Raw genomic sequence first — 16,167 nt, 5'->3', positions numbered from 1 at the left:
ATTACGAGGATGCACCACTGCGCTCAGATTTCTCTACATGGGTCTCAATCTTGAGTTCAGTTCTTCACACTTCCAAAAGCAGTACTTTGCTAACTGAGCTATGCCCCAAGACCACTGGCTAATTTATATTAAGAGCTTCTTATATGCTAGCAAGTATTATAAATGAATATTAATAGTCTTACTTTAAAAACTCAATTACCGAATTATTTTTCTTTCCCACATTGGTAGGAAAAATCAGAGTGAAACACACAGGGCCAAATAGGTTCCCTTCAGTTCATCAGCAGTGTCTTAATAAATGGGGGCTGGACATGACGGCACACATTAGAATTCCAATATTAAGGAGATAAACTCAGGAGTGTAACATGAAGGGTCCTGTTTGTTTGTTGTGGTTTTTGTCCCACCTGGTATCCCACAACTGTTTAGCCCCAAAGAAAGTCACACATAGGTCTCCATAAATTATAAGCTGATTGGCCCATTAGCTCTAGCCTCTCATTGGCTAACTCTCACATCTTGATCAACCCATTTTTCTGATCTATGGTATCCATGTGGCTCAGTACCTTTTTTCAGTGGGGCAGCTCACATCCTGCTGCTTTGGTGGTCTGGGCAGGAGTGAGAGGAATCAGCTTCCTCCTTCCCACAATTCACCTGTTCTCATTACATCATTTCTACTTCCTATCTGGTTTTCCCGCCTATATTTCCTGCCTGGCCAATCAGCATTTATTTATAACATGATTGACAGAATACAGACAATTCTCCCGCACCAAGGAGGACTATGGTTTCTAAGCCTGTGTGGGTTACAAAGTGAGAAACTATCTCAAAATACACAAATAAGCAAACTTCCCATCTGGGATTTGAACCTAGCATATCTGGTTACCAAAATATGCCTTTTCTTGTTCTGCTACATCTAAAATGAAGAAATGAGGGAAGGGGAGGAAAAGGTCAAATTCTGTGTGGATAGAACTGTAAAAACAAAGCCACCAGGGTCAAAACAAGGACATCTTTTGCAAGTGGGGTCAGTTGGTTTGCATGAGCCTCAAGGCAACATCTAGGCAAATAATTGGTTAGAAATAAAGTAGAGAACATTTGGGATGTGGCCTGATGAGGTATTTGGATTCACAGAGCGTCCTACAGAGAAGCTGATCCTTTCAGTATTTTGTCTTAGTCCAATTACATGAACAGTCAAATGAATTGGTTGAGAAGAGACACATAATGATTAAGGAAGGGAAAGCAAAACCTGAATGAGACAGCATCTGACTCAGGATGGCCATTATCAAAAAGACAGAAATTAACAAATGTGGGCAAGGACGTGGAGAGAAAGGAGTGCATACACTATTGGTGAAGTTGTAAATTAGAACGGCCATTATGAGAAACAGAGGGGCAATGCTTCGGGAAACTAGAAATAGATCCTCCGTATGACCCAGCAATTCCATCACTGGGCCCGCAGCCAAAGGAAATGAAATGGTTACATCAAGAATATTCTTGCAGTTGCCTGTTCATTCCAGCCCTGTGTACAACGGGCAAAATACAGACTCAACCCAGATGGTGTTTCATGAATAGGGACAATGGCATATTTCCACCATAAAAATAACAAAATCCTATCATTTGAAGCAACGTGCATGAAATTGGGGGGCATTATTCCATGTGAAATAAGCCAGACACAGAAAAACAAATGTCACATGTCCTCTGGGGAAACTGGAGACTTGGAAAGGCAGGGTTAAGAGAAATAGAACAGAGTCCAAATAAAGACTCTGGAAAGCAGCCATAGTGTCAGAGCTCCTGTTCTTGATTGTCACAGTAGGGTAACCAATGGATAAACTAGATAGGATACATTTCACAATAGCCAGGAGGGCTGGAATTCCCACACATAAAAATGATAAATGAAGGAATCACTTTTATTAGACTATAATATACTACATGTATACACTAAATTGCCATACATACTATACAAAGATGTACTCATGTCTCAATAAAATGTTGTGATTAAAAAGGAGAAATATATACATGCATTTGACACAAGACTAGCTTACTGTGAAGCCAGGTTGAAAGTGGCAGTCTCTATATCCCACATACATCACACACAGACAGATCCCCCATCAGATCTCAGCGTTGACCTCTTTTTCTTAAGGATAGGCAGGGGAATCACAGGCTGGGCCATTACAGATCCAGCAAGCTGCACACTTCCACCCCAGGTTCAAGGCTGGCTAACAATGTGCCTCTCACGTGTGCACAGCACTTGCCCCCTGTATCTACTCCTGGTGAGGACATTATCTGGGTCAAGTAATTGCAGCATGATTTTATCACCTGTGAATATAATTAAAACTAACAGCCACAGTGTTGGGGAAAATCTCGGCTTTTACTACTGCTTCTAAAATAGATAAGCAAACTCGAATAACCTCAGTGTTCCTCTTACAAGTTAAACTAGAGTTTCACAAATGAACAACTTCAGTATGAAGGAATTCTTTCTCCAGCCCGTGTACTAAGTCATTTAGCCCATCTCACTGTTACCAGCTAGAATATCACATTTTGAATTTTTTTTTAAAAAAGAGGCAATTTTACATTAGTATAGTCATAGCTAGAATTTTCTGCAGGAAAGGGATTCTCTTTATATTCCCTTGACAGCTTTTGTTTAAATGTTTTTAAACGCAACTTATGTCAAAAATTTCCTGAAGAAGTGAAATGGAAAGAAGTCTAGATATTTTACTGTTTATAAATCTGCTTGATTCTTGGTTGAGAGACAGGCATCTATGGCACCGGAAATCTGAGAGTCTAGCCTGAGTCCTGCTGATTGAAGCTAATCTGAGCAGATACTATCTGCATCACTAAATAAATCCCACCCAAGAACACCAACAAAATGTGGTTTCTTATTATCATCTATAAATGAAACTTTAATATATTTTTATCTACCTTGTTAAGGCCTAAATTATAGACTGTAATTCGCAGACCATATAATTTTCCCTCATTCCATGTTATTTTGTCAATTGGTGAGAAAGCGTCCATAATTCTGTGCGCTGTCTTTCTAAATGTTCTGAGTTCTGTGCAATAACAGAGCACAGATTCTGAACATTTTAGACATTAGCAAATGAACGGGACACAGATGTGGGTGTTGAAAAATTAATGCCGTACTGTCTTCTGATGTTTGATAGCTGTAAAATACACATCTAAAAAAAAACAATCAAAATAAAAAGCCAAAGAGCCAATGCTTATACGCTAATGTAACACCCAGAGCATGTGTGCAGAAGTGGAGCTCTAACATCAGACACATCTGCTGAAAAGATACTCAGACCTCACAAGTCCATGGAAATGAGGAACAGCTGGGGGAAGATTACAGTAAGTACGAGCAGAAATGAGTTTAAAACAATCTCATAAGACTTTACATGTTCATGATTCTACTCTGTGCAGTTTGGAGTAGGGCTTAAACCTTTGAGACAAGAGTTGTCTTCACACATGATGTTCTGTTTCATATTGTTACAAAGGTCACAGGAACCCTCAGAGGTTGTTGCTGACACCTAGTGGCATTATCTTAAAAATCTTAATGCATTTAGCAAGAGACTACTCTGGCCATCCAGAGAATATTTAGAACATATATAAACATGGTACACAACTAAGCACATATACATGGGAAAGGCCCACATGACAAATTATTAATTTCAGCCCAAGTGTTTAATTTTCAATTGATTCTCCTTCATGATTATTCCCTCTGCTGACCCTTAAAGAAACCACTTCCCTCAGTCCTTCTCTGGGTGATGATGATGGGAACCCCAACTCATCAAGTTCTCCTTTAGATTCTCAAACAGCCCTACCACACCCCAGGCTTCACATCCAGCATTCGGGTACCATAGAGCAGGGAGTATTTCCTCTCATGCTGCATATCCACAAATTGGCACACTCAAAATGGCCATGAAACTCATCCCTGTGATTTCACAAGTATCAGTGATCTAAAACCTCTGAAATCAGCGCTGGGGCTGTCCTTACGGGTCTCTAGCCATCCGCCTGATGGTGATCTAGAGCTCACAGAAGAAGTTGGAATGCTTGTGAAAAAATAAATATCCTGACAGATAATTCTGTGTGTGTACATGCATGCGTGCCTGCGTGCGTGCATGTATATGTGTGTGTTAGAGAGAGAGAATGTTCTTCATTCAGATGTGGGCAAATAGGTGTAAAACAGGAAGTACTCTCTATTTCTAGATGCATGTCCCTACTTCAGCTAGGGCATTTGTGAGCACAGCAGGTAGAAATTAAATTGATATATTCATAAATAAATATAATTTATTTTTTAATTGATTTTTGGGTAAGATATGAAATAGCAACAGGTCTCAAAAGACACCAATTTTTCCTTGGGCCAAAGTGACTTTGCTGAGTAACTCAGGTTGAATTTTTCATCAATGACACGTGCAAGGCGGCCCACAGCCAGTGGGGAATGGGACTACGTCATTTCCCTATGGCCTAAAAGTGGGCTCTACTCATGGCTTCATAAATCACTGGGTTTCCACTGTGATTTTACTATCAGGGAAAAGAAGTGATAAAAATAGAGTATCCTCTCAAGGTAAGCCTGATTAGCACTGAGCAAAGCTAAGTCTTAGATCTCATGCTATAAAGGAAACGTTCAGCCTTTAAATATTCCTTCAGTGAAAATCGTGGAGACTTAAAGAGCATGCATATTCATTCAAAGAGAGTCTATACTTACAGGTTGGAGTGAAGGTAAATAGCAGGTAGGCATATATTCAAAATGATATTGAGAGAAAGAAAAGCCCCATTACATATGCCTTTATATAAAATGGTACAGATGTATACATGGGAACAGAAGGACATATGCAAGCTAGTGGGAGTCAAAGAGACTGTGAGAGAACCTTTGTCTAAGCAGTGATACGTGATTGCAATGTGAGAGAGGCAGACAAACAGGGAAACACACACACACACAGAGAGAGAGAGAGAGAGAGAGAGAGAGAGAGAGAGAGAGAGAGAGAATAAGATAAAGATCTCAGAAGGGTGTGTGTGTGTGTGTGTGTACATGAGTGTGCTACTATGCATGCAAATAAGCTTGTGTGTGAAGGCTAGAGCACAGTGGACACCCCCCCATGATTCTCCAGTTTATTGGGCTTTTTGAGACAGGGTCTCACATTGAGCCAGGTGTTTTCCTGTTCAGCACCCCGGACTAGGTTGCAAGCACAAGGCACCTTCCTGTCCACCGCTTCCTACCAGAGGAACTGAAGAAAGAGATAAGCCCCCTGATAGGTTGCCCATGCCCAACTAATCAGCCCTTTACCTCATGTGCATGTGAAGAATGCTCTTGTGACTCAATAGGCTATATATTAGCCAGCACCTCTCTTTATATGCAATACAAACTTACAGAGGAAGTCATGATTTTGAGAAGAAATATGGAGGGACATGTGAGGAGTTGGAGGACAGAAAGGACAAATCTGATTAAAATACAAATATACTATACACATTGTATGAACTTATCAAAAATGCATACATAAACAGTAAAAATGAGAGTGGGGAGAATAATTTTGAACCTGTTCTTGGTGGAGTTGTCAAGTGACTTATCTTCTGACTTACAGTGGATACTGAGAGCACACCTCACCCTGACACTGTATGTGTTATCACATATATTACACATCAATGTACTCTATAGTAACTTTATGTTATGTAATATATATATGTAATATATACATGTCTAATATACATACATGTAATACACACAAGATGTACGGAAAATATCATTTTGACTTGAATAATTACATCTACTTTTGGATTAAAAATTACAAATATTATGGACTGAACCAGCAACCCCAGACAGTGAATTCATGAGAGCAGGAGCAAATCCAGACCAGGGTCATTTGTGGAAGCAGGACTAGGCCAGCGACCTAGGCCAGAGCAGGCCTGAGGCAGTGAGCTCCACAGGAGTGAGCCTGAACCAGCTACCTAGGTCAGAGTGGGCCTGAGAAAGTACGTTCCATGGGAGTGGGAGTGGATCCAGTCCAGGATCATTTCCAGACCAGGACTGAGCCAGCAACCTGGGCCAGAGCAGACCTGAGACAGCAAACCCCACAGAAACAGGTACAGAGGAGCAAACGCTGAATGAGTGAGCCAGAACTAGAGACCACTGCAGGTGCAGGAATGGCCATGAATCTGGGACCCTCAAGGGAGTAGACCTAAGCCAAGACCCCCGTGGATCTGTCTGGGTGTGAGTCTAGGACCTCTGAGGAAATAGGCCTGAGCCAAGGCCTATGTGAATCTGGGCAAAAATCTGGGACCTCTGAGGGAGTAGACCTCCAGGACCTCTGTGGGTCTGGGTGTTGGTCTCGGATGTCAAAGGGAATAGGCAGGAATCAGAAACTCTGCAGGTCTGAACATGAATCAGGGACCTCTTAGGGAGTAAGAATGAGCCAAGTCCTCTGCAGGTCTGGATACACCCAAGCCTAGGAACTCTGAGGGAGAAGACTGGAGCCAGAGTCCTTTACAGGACCAACCCCAAGCCAGGGACCTCTGCAGGAACGAATCCAGACCAGGTTCATTTATAGAAACAGGTCTGAGCAAACAACCTAGGACAGAGCAGGCCTGAGACAGAAAACTCTAAGGGAGTGGAGCAAATCCCAGGAGTGCTGAGCGACCTCCAGAAACACAGAGTGACCAATGGGGTAACTAGAACCGTGATACTGACTGTACCACGAGAAGCAACCATCTAAGCCTTGGATCCATTGGCACCTAGAAGATGAATCAACAGAATCACAGACAGCCCTGACCACACTTATTAGAGGAAAGGATGAGTAGAAAAGGTAATATGCAGCACCACAAAGAACAACACAATACCACAGTAAAACGTAAAGACCCTATAAAAGCAAGACCTGAACAACCAAATGTAGATGAAGCAGAAGAAAATGACCTAAGAATAACTTCAGGAGAATGTTTGAAACCCTTAAAGTGGAAATGAGAAATTCCCTCAAATTAATGGAGGAAAAGACAAACAAAAAATTGGAAGACATCAACAAATCCCTTAAAGAAAACCAAGAAAAAGCAATCAAACATATGAAAGAGACTATTCAAGACTTGAAAACTGAAATAGAAACAATAAAGAAAACACAAGCTGAGGGAATTATAGAAGCAGAAATCATGACAAAATGATCAGGAACCACAAGCACAAACATAAACAGCAGAATACAAGAGATAGAAGAGAGAATCTCGAGCACTGAAGATACAATAGAGGAAATAGACTCATCAGTCAAAGAAAACATTAAATCTCACAAAAACTTAACCCAAAATAACCAGGAAATATGGAACACCATGAAAAGGCCAACCTTAAAAATAATAGGTATAGAAGAAGTTCAACTCAAAAGCACAGAAAATATATTTAACAAAATCATAGAAGAAAACTTTTGCAACCTAAGGAAATATGTACCTATAAAGATACAAGAAGCTTACAGAACACCAAATAGACTGGATCCAAATAAATAGTCCTCCCGCCAGATAATAATCAAAACACTAAACATACAGAGTAAAGAAAGAATATTAAAAGCTACAAAGGAAAAAAAGGGCACGTAACATATAAAGGCAGACCTACGAAATCACACCTGAGTTTTCATTGGAGACAATGAAAGCCAGAAGGTCATGAAGTGTTATGTAGACATTAAGAGACCATGGATGCCAGCACAGACTACTATACCCAGCAAAACTTTCAATCACCATAGAAGGACAAAATAAGATATTCCATGACAAAACCAGATTTAACCAATACCTAGCCACAAACCCAGCCCTACACAAAATACTAGAAGGAAAACTTCAACCCAAGGAAGTTGGCTACATCAACAAAAACACAGAAAATTGATAGTCTCATAGCAGCAAATCCCAAAGAAAGGAGGAAAACACACAAATTAACATCACCAACAATGAAAAATAAATTAACAGGAGATAGCAATCACTGGTCATTAATATCACTTAATATAAATGGACTCAACTCACCTATAAAAAGGCACAGGCTAACAGACTGGATACGAAAACAGAATCCATTCTTCTTCTGCATACAAGAAACACACCTCAACCTCAAAGACAGACATCCTCTCAGAATAAAGGGTTGGGAAAAAATATTCCAATCAAATGGACCTAAGAAACAAGCTGGTGTAGCTATCCTAATATCAAACAAAATAGAATTCAAACTAAAATCAATCAAAAGAGACAAGAAGGACATTTCATATTAGTCACAGGAAAAATCCATCAAGAGGAAATCTCAATACTGAACATCTGTGACCCAAATACAAGGGCACCCTCATATATAAAAGAAACACTTCTAAAGCTTAAATCATACGTTAAACCCCACACAGTAACAGTGAGAGATTTCAACCTCCCACTCTCACCACTGGACAGGTCAGTCATACAAAAAATGAACAGAGAAATAAGGGAACTAACAGATGTTATGGCTCAAATGGACTTAGCAGACATCTATAGAATATTCCATCCAAACAGAAAAAATATACCTTCATCTCAGTATATCATGGAACCTTTTCAAAAATTGACCACATACTTGGTAACAAAACAAACCTCAACAAATACAAAACAATTGGAATAACCCAAAGTATCTTACCAGATCATCACCAAACCCACATCAGACAGAGGTCTGATCTCCAAAATATGCAATGAATTCAAGAAATTGGTCATTGAAAGAACAAATAATCTAATAAAAAAATGGAGTACAGACCTAAATAGAGAACTCTCAACAGAGGAATCTAAAATGACTGAAAGACACTCAAGAAAATGTTCAACATCCTTAATCATCAGAGAAATGCAAATCAAAGCAACTCTGAGATTTCATCCTACTTCTGTAAGAATGGCCAATATCAAAAATACTGATGACAACTTAATGCTGGAGAGGTTGTGGGGAAAAGGGAACACGCCTGCATTGCTGTTGGGAGTGCAAGCTGGTACAGCCCCATTGGATGTCAGTGTGGTGATTTCTCAGAAAATAGGAAACAAACTTCCTCAAGACCCAGTAATACCACTTTTGGGTATATATCCAAAGGATACTCAATCGTGCCACAAGGACATGTGCTCAACTATGTTCATAGCACCTTTGTTTGCCATATCCAAAACCTGGAAACAACCTAAATTCCTTTTGACCAAAGAATGGATAAGGAAAATATGGTACATTTACTCAATGGAGTACTACACAGCAGAAAAAATAATGACATCTTGAATTTTGCAGGCAAATGGATGAAGCTAGAAAACATCATTTTGAGTGAGAAAGATAATTATCACATTTACTCACACATAAGTGATTTTTAAACATAAAGCAAAGAAAACCAGCCCATAAATCACAATCCCAGAGAACTTAGACAATGAGGCCCCTAAGAGAGACATGCAAAGATCTAATCTACGTGAGAAGTAGAAAGTAGAAAAAGACAAGATCCCCTGGGTAAATTGGGAGCATGGGGACCTTGGGAGAGGGTTGAAGGGGAGGGGAGAGGCAGGGAGGGGAGCAGAGAAAAATGTAGAGCTCAATAAAAATCAATAAAAATAGAAACTTAACAAAAAAGAATATTATAACTACATGTCAGAAATGAAATAGTGCAATGGTACATGCAAATTTAAGCATCCTTTATAATACACTCGTAGTGTTTCCTTCTAGTCCGACAGATTGCACTCAGAGCCCACTGGCAGTTAATCCTAAACAAAACCCGAGCGTGTCAGTCATCACGTGGGACTACCTCCATTACACAGTACTCACACTTACATGCACATTTCCCAGGTGAGCCAACAGGGGCAGAGCATCTACACATGACTGCTCATTGTCTCAAGAGGAATACTGTCAACCAGGAGGTGGTGGCACACGATTTAATCCCAGCACCCAGGAAGCAGAGGCAAGTGGATTTCTGTGAGCTTGAGACTAGCCTGATCTACAAAATGAGCTCCAAGGAAAAAAAGAAAGAAAGAAAAAAGGGAAAGAAGAATACTGTAAAAGGCTCCAAAGGACTCCAAGAAATCGGGTATTAGCTCATTTCTCCATATCAGTTCTCCCATCCTATGCCACTCTGCCCCTGCCTCTCACCCTGACACCATTGAAATATATCCAGGACCATGATTTCCTTGGGGAAATTTTTTTGCCCACTAAAACCTTAGACTTTGTTACTCTACGAAGCACCTTGGTCTGACAAAAGGAAAGAAGCAAGTCCCATTGCTCTGATCTTACCATGCGGATAGGACCTCCCTCCCTAACCCTAACTCTTCCTCTACTACATTCACTTCAAAGTTTCTCCACATGATCCATCAATCAGATAAACAGCTAACAAATTGAATATATTACTATGTATGGACCTCTGAGAAGCAGCAGAAGGAAGAAATCACATAAATATATCTGGACAGGCTTCTTTTCCTCATTCTGTGTTTTCATACCTGTAACCCATGGATCCAGCACCCTCCTTCCTGGTTCCCTCAACCAGCATGCTTCCCCTGCCCACCCTACCACCTTCGACTGGCTCCCCTTAGACAGGTGCTTGTCTATCATCCCCCCAAGACTTCATCACTGATCAGCATCACTCTGTTCAACTTCAGCATCTTCTGCATATTATCTAGGTGTACGTGGTTCTTATGTTCCTCTCTGGGGACTCATAGGCAACGACTGGAAGCAAAATGCAGCCATCAAATGATTTAATTAAGGATTTGAAAATGTTGTTTCATTCTCTATCCCCCAGTCCCTCTGATCCTCTCTCCCCTTCCCTCTCTCTTCCCCTCACTACTTCATAACTCTTTTATAATCCCACTGAGTTGACCTAGTGCAGGAACCGCGCGCATGACTATGGAACCATGCACTGGAGTCCGGGCAGCTTATCAAGGGGCACAGTCCTGAAGAAAACTGGCGCGCACCCAGTTCAAGCGGTCTGCAACTGCCACTCGCTCCTCAGCTAGGGGTGTGACCTCAGGAGCCCGTTCCTCCTCCATGCTGGAAGGTTTTCCTTGGATTGATCCTGCCCAGGGGTTTTGGTGGGTGAGCACAGATACTGCGAGTTTGTGTGCGCCACACCAGGCCATGCTCAGAAGACAGGCTTTCACAGCATCCTCTACCTTTATCTCTCTCCACCCACTCTTCTCTGCGGATTCCTGAGCCTTGGGATTCATCCCAAGGCACAAATTTTAAGTTTTGAAAACATATTAATGTCAATAGAAGACTATGGCTCAAACATCTCCTTTATGAAATCGAAGTTTTCTTGGGGGGAGGGGTTTGGCTCTCCCTTTCAGAATCAGAAAAGGCCAAAAATAAGAAAAAATACCTTCATCTATAATGCAATTTAATAATTTAATTTTGGCCAAACTTCAGAAACAGTTTTTCTATTGATGTCCATTAAATTTAAAATTCTATCTTAATTTCAGTTCTCTTTTGGGTTTGGTATATTCAACAACTAATCAAATATAAAAGTCAATTAGTTACGATTGGTATGCAATTATATACACACCTCAGAATGGCTCTATCAGAGTATAACATTCAACAGATACAACTAAATCTGTTCACAATACTAACGCATCTGAAATTTTTCTGCAAAAGCTTTATCTGTAGCACACATACATTTCATATGCCTTCATCTATATTAACTTTGTTTTCATGTATATGCCATTAGAATATTTGCATGAGTTTTCATACTCTTAGGACAACATATGTAAATAAATCACACGACGATTTGAAAATTTAGCAGCTAAATATGCAATCTGTTAAGCATAATCAACCATGCTATTCAACACTGCGTGATGTAATTCGGTCTTTCCAGAGAAAATACGTGCTTTGTATAAGAGTATCTTCACAGAACTTGATGTTTTCCAGAAATCTGTATTGACATGTTTTTGCACCTTCAAAGGGTATCATGCAAAGCCTTCTGACTAATGCATAACAAAAGATAAGGTCCCCTCACTGCATCCTGGCAGAAACCTCACTTCTCCCTCTGCCTGCCATTTGGAAACGTGATTTACCAATTTTAGTTATTTTCAGAAAAGAAAATTCAAGTTCCTTGAGATTTTGTTCATATAAATGAAAGACAATATCAGAAATTAATGGTTTTCTACAGTTTTTTTAAGCCATCCTGTATTTTAATTTCTATTCCACTTTATGAATATGATGATCATCACAGCTTCTTCTTTCAACTCTTCAAATAAATAAAGGACTGTTTGGTGACACACACAATGTTTTAACTCAGTCATCAAAGAAAACCAACAGTTCCATGTGCCTAACACACTGTAAAAATATTAATTCTAAGTAAGAATCACTACCTTGGTCTGAACTCTCATGAAACACAGCAGTTCTCTTGCCAGGTGGCACCATTTCTTTGGGTTCTGTGGGCAAAGAGAAAGAAGATTAATAAAAACAACCTTTCTTTTTACTCTTTAAATGCTTCTTAAAGAAGATTCATTAGTAATAAAGGTCACAGAAGAAAATCATTTAACACGATTCTCAGCTTCATTCGGCAGCTGCCTCAGGAGTCACTTGCCTTAAATGCCAAGTAATTCCCCAAAGGTCCTTTCTCCCTGCAGCAGAGAACACAAGTGACTGTGGCAGATCCGCACCTGGTTTTCTTTGATTCTCTTCTTTTCTCACTCAGAAATATGATTTGCACTTGGCAAGGAAAAGCATTAGTTTCCCCAATTTCAAAAGGTGAGCTATAAGCCATGTTGGGACCCAACAGTTACGGGAGCACAAAAGACTGAAATGGAATTTGCAATTGTTCAAACTTACTTCCCTCCCTCTCTCTGTGAGGATGGACTGCAAAATATTCATAAGAGTCTGCATCTTCCCACAGAAATCAAAAGATGGGGAGTTGTAGGAGGACTGGAAATAATTGCAGGTTCTCAAGCTCTCCGATGCTGTGAACGGGGAGAAAAACACTCTCTGGGAGTCAGAAGTTATGGAAATATATCTTGTTCCCTCCCTGAGCATACAATAATCTCAAGGAGTGTCCCATAAAAGATTCTACTGCATCATTATCTGCACGTTCAGATTGGAGGGTGAGAAATTCAGGTCTGAGCAATAGCTTTTGCAGAAAGGGTTGTCCCGTAAGGAGGTGAGAATTTTAAATTCACCTCTAAGAACGTTACTTGACTGGAGGAATGTTAACAGTTATAAGCGGCATTAAATAATCAACTGTGTCAGCCATTATCAGAAATAATCATTTAGCTGCAATCACCACACTTCCCAGCTGTGAGAACTTGAGCAAGTAAATTTAACTCCGCGTGTGTTCCCTCTTCCTCTATAATATAGGACTGATTATGCCCCCTACTTCAAAGAGTTAGCATGATGATTAAGTGAGAGAAATAAATCTAAAGGACAGAAGACAGTGTCAGCTAATGCAATTATCAGTGTAGTTATTAGAATTAATAACAACTTTCTGCTTTGGAAAAATCTGATGGCTCCATTGAGAATCAACATCCTAGAGAGAGGCTTGGTAGAAAGACTAAACCATAGCACGCGGGAAATGACCTCATTTCCTTGTTGATTAATCAAACTCTGTAATAGGCAGAAAGAAAGAAAGAAAGGAAGAAAGAAAGAAAGAAAGAAAGAAAGCGAGAGAGAGAGAAAGAAAAGAAAGAAAGAAAGAAAGAAAGAAAGAAAGAAAGAAAGAAAGAAAGAAAGAAAGAAAGAAAGAAAGAAAAAAGAAAAAAAACACCACTCAGTTTAGATCTTTGACAGATCCATGACAAAGACTGAATCATGTTTCAGGAAGATCATCTCTAAGTACCAGTGCCATTGTGAAGGCTGTCATCTTGAGTTTGCTCAAGACTACAGACTGAAGAAGCCTTCCAATACACTGTGATAGGCTTCAGAGTTCTCCTCTGGAGAAGCATTGATTCCATTCCAGAAACACCTGCAGAAAACCAGGCTCTCATACACTTAAGAGAAATGGTAATGAAGGAAAAATCAACTGAGCAAAGGTGTGCTCTAACGAGGGAAACACAGACCCAAGCAATTATGCCAAGAAATAGGTCTGCTTGTCTTCATTACACAATAGAATGTGTTGAAGCTGCAGAATACATGGAAAAGAAATCTGTAGGGAAGTGAAGATGATGACGGGGAGAAAACTAGTTTAAGGCCATCGAAAACACAATCTATATGCAGACAAAACAGACAAGCCATTTCCTCTATGAAAACTGCACAGGATGGGATGCCCTTGAAAGACTGAGTCACCATTTGGACATTGAATATCCTTCTCTAAGAAGCCCATGTGTGGAACTCTTGATTCCCAGGGAGGTGTTAAGGGGACATGATGGAACCTGTAGAGAGTGGAATCTAGTGGAAATTCCTTAGATTGTGGGGAGTATCGCCCCAAAGACTGGGGACTCTTGCCCATTCTCCTGACTCATGAGGCAAGGAATGGGCTTAACCACTTACTACAACCATGATATGCTGATCTTTTCAGATCCTGAGGGTGGGTGACACTTCCTGGATGGTGCAATAAGATAAACTCTTTATAAAATAACTCTCCCAGTGTGTTTTGTTAGAGTAACAAGAGGCAGGCAGATTCAAACTTTCAAGGGAGACAGAAAACTGTATATGAAGAAGTAGAGTATAAGAAAATGAAGGCAGCTCTGCCATGACAGTACCTGCTGTACTGTGCACATTCTCAACTTCCCTTAACAAGCTTCCAGACTCTCTAGAGAAGAAGCAACACTGAGATGCAAATGAGCAAAATGTAAGTATTTTCAGTAATGCCTCCATTTTGAAATACTTCTAAGGATAAATTTGAAAAAGACTGTTTTAGTGCCAAGGAGATAACTCAGTGCATAGACACAACACAAAAGTTATTTACCATGCATGCTGGATAACCTGGGTTCAGATCCCAGAACCCACATGAAAAGTCAGATTCCTAGTCCCCACATTTACAATGCAAGTGTGCCTGTGCAAAATGGAGCAAAATGGAAGGCAGAGGAGGAAGTTCCAGAAGCCTGCTGATCAGCTATCCAGCTTGTACAGCAGGGAAGGAACCCAGATCCAAAGTATTAGACATGGTAAGAAGTCTGAGGCCAACACCAAAAAGTTGCTCTCTGATCTCTAACTAGCATGACCTTCACCCGCAGACACACACACATAAGCAGAGAGGGATAATTTTACAATAAGAAGCATATCTTGTATATTTTGAAAGTAGAAAATGTATTAGCAGAAATAAAACTAGAAAACTTTGGACTTCTGTCTCTGGAAGAGGCCGAGCATAAATCTCTTCTCTGAAACAACGGGGTCGGCTTTAGGAAACTACTGAAGGATTTCCGTGGATGAGATCAGGCCTCGCCTAGACTAGCACCCAGAGATTTTCATCAGCTTCCTTTAACTCACAGCAAGCGTTCTTAACTGAGAAAGGAGAACTCAGCTGTGTATGAAAACGTGGTTTAAAGTTTTTCTCTCTATAGAACTAGAATCCACAGCTAATCCGCCCATCTGCTGAAACCGACAGTCTGGGAAGGAGGCGCTGCCATTTCCTTCCTTCCTTCCTTCCTTCCTTCCTTCCTTCCTTCCTTCCTTCCTTCCTTCCTTCCTTCCCTCCCTCCCTCCCTCCCTCCCTCCCTCCCTCCCTCCCTCCTTTCTTCCTTCCTTCCATCCTTCCTTCCTTCCCTCTCTCCCTCCCTCCCTCCCTCCCTCCCTCCCTCCCTCCCTCCCTCCTTCCTTCCTTCCCAAATGGCTAACTTTGTATCCCCATGTCCATGGAACAAGGGATTGAATAAAATGAGGAAATCGAGAATGAGGAGAGAAATGGAGAGTTTCCTTTCTGGCCACTGAGCCAAGAGGACTCGGGATCTGGGTCTGGCAAGCATTTAAAGCCGAGTGTCAACGACAGGAGCCTTTCCTCGGGTTCCTGAGTCAGTCATCTCAGCCATCCTCCAACCTTAGGCACGAACCGCAGCAACCACAGCCCGAGCGCTGCCATTAACTTTTTTATCTACTGAGACTAGTTCAGCTGCTGGGCAGACCTTAAGGAGGGACCTACATCAGTCAAAAGTGAGTTGGCTACACATCTTCCCAGGAAAACTCAACTGATCCCAAGAGGCAGCAGCTAAGCGCCGCCCAGCCGCCTCTGCCGGGCAATACCACAATGGGCTCACTAGCTGTCTCTTTGCCTTTTCTTTATCAGAAACCAAGACACTGCTTCTGCTCTCTCCCCTGGACTTCAAGAGACCTGACTAAGCAGCACCAACCGGGAAACACCCCTC

The 16,167-nt window shown here is 40.9% G+C and overlaps 1 protein-coding gene across 10 annotated transcripts in view; it reads right to left on the bottom strand.

Annotated features, from left to right (window-relative positions):
* The window catches only part of Inpp4b (inositol polyphosphate-4-phosphatase type II B), a 757,204-nt gene that overhangs the window by 611,542 nt on the left and 129,495 nt on the right, over positions 1 to 16,167 (bottom strand). For all 10 annotated transcript variants that reach the window (XM_075976561.1, XM_075976565.1, XM_075976570.1 and 7 more), the window contains one exon: positions 12,244 to 12,306. The gene's annotated coding sequence lies outside the window, so the exon portion shown is untranslated. The remainder of the gene's footprint in view (positions 1 to 12,243; positions 12,307 to 16,167) is intronic.

Source organism: Microtus pennsylvanicus, chromosome 6, assembly GCF_037038515.1.
Source record: "Microtus pennsylvanicus isolate mMicPen1 chromosome 6, mMicPen1.hap1, whole genome shotgun sequence".
NCBI lineage: Eukaryota > Metazoa > Chordata > Mammalia > Rodentia > Cricetidae > Microtus > Microtus pennsylvanicus.
The sequence above is the reverse complement of the archived record's forward strand: the minus strand, read 5'-3'. Positions and strand labels throughout refer to the sequence as shown.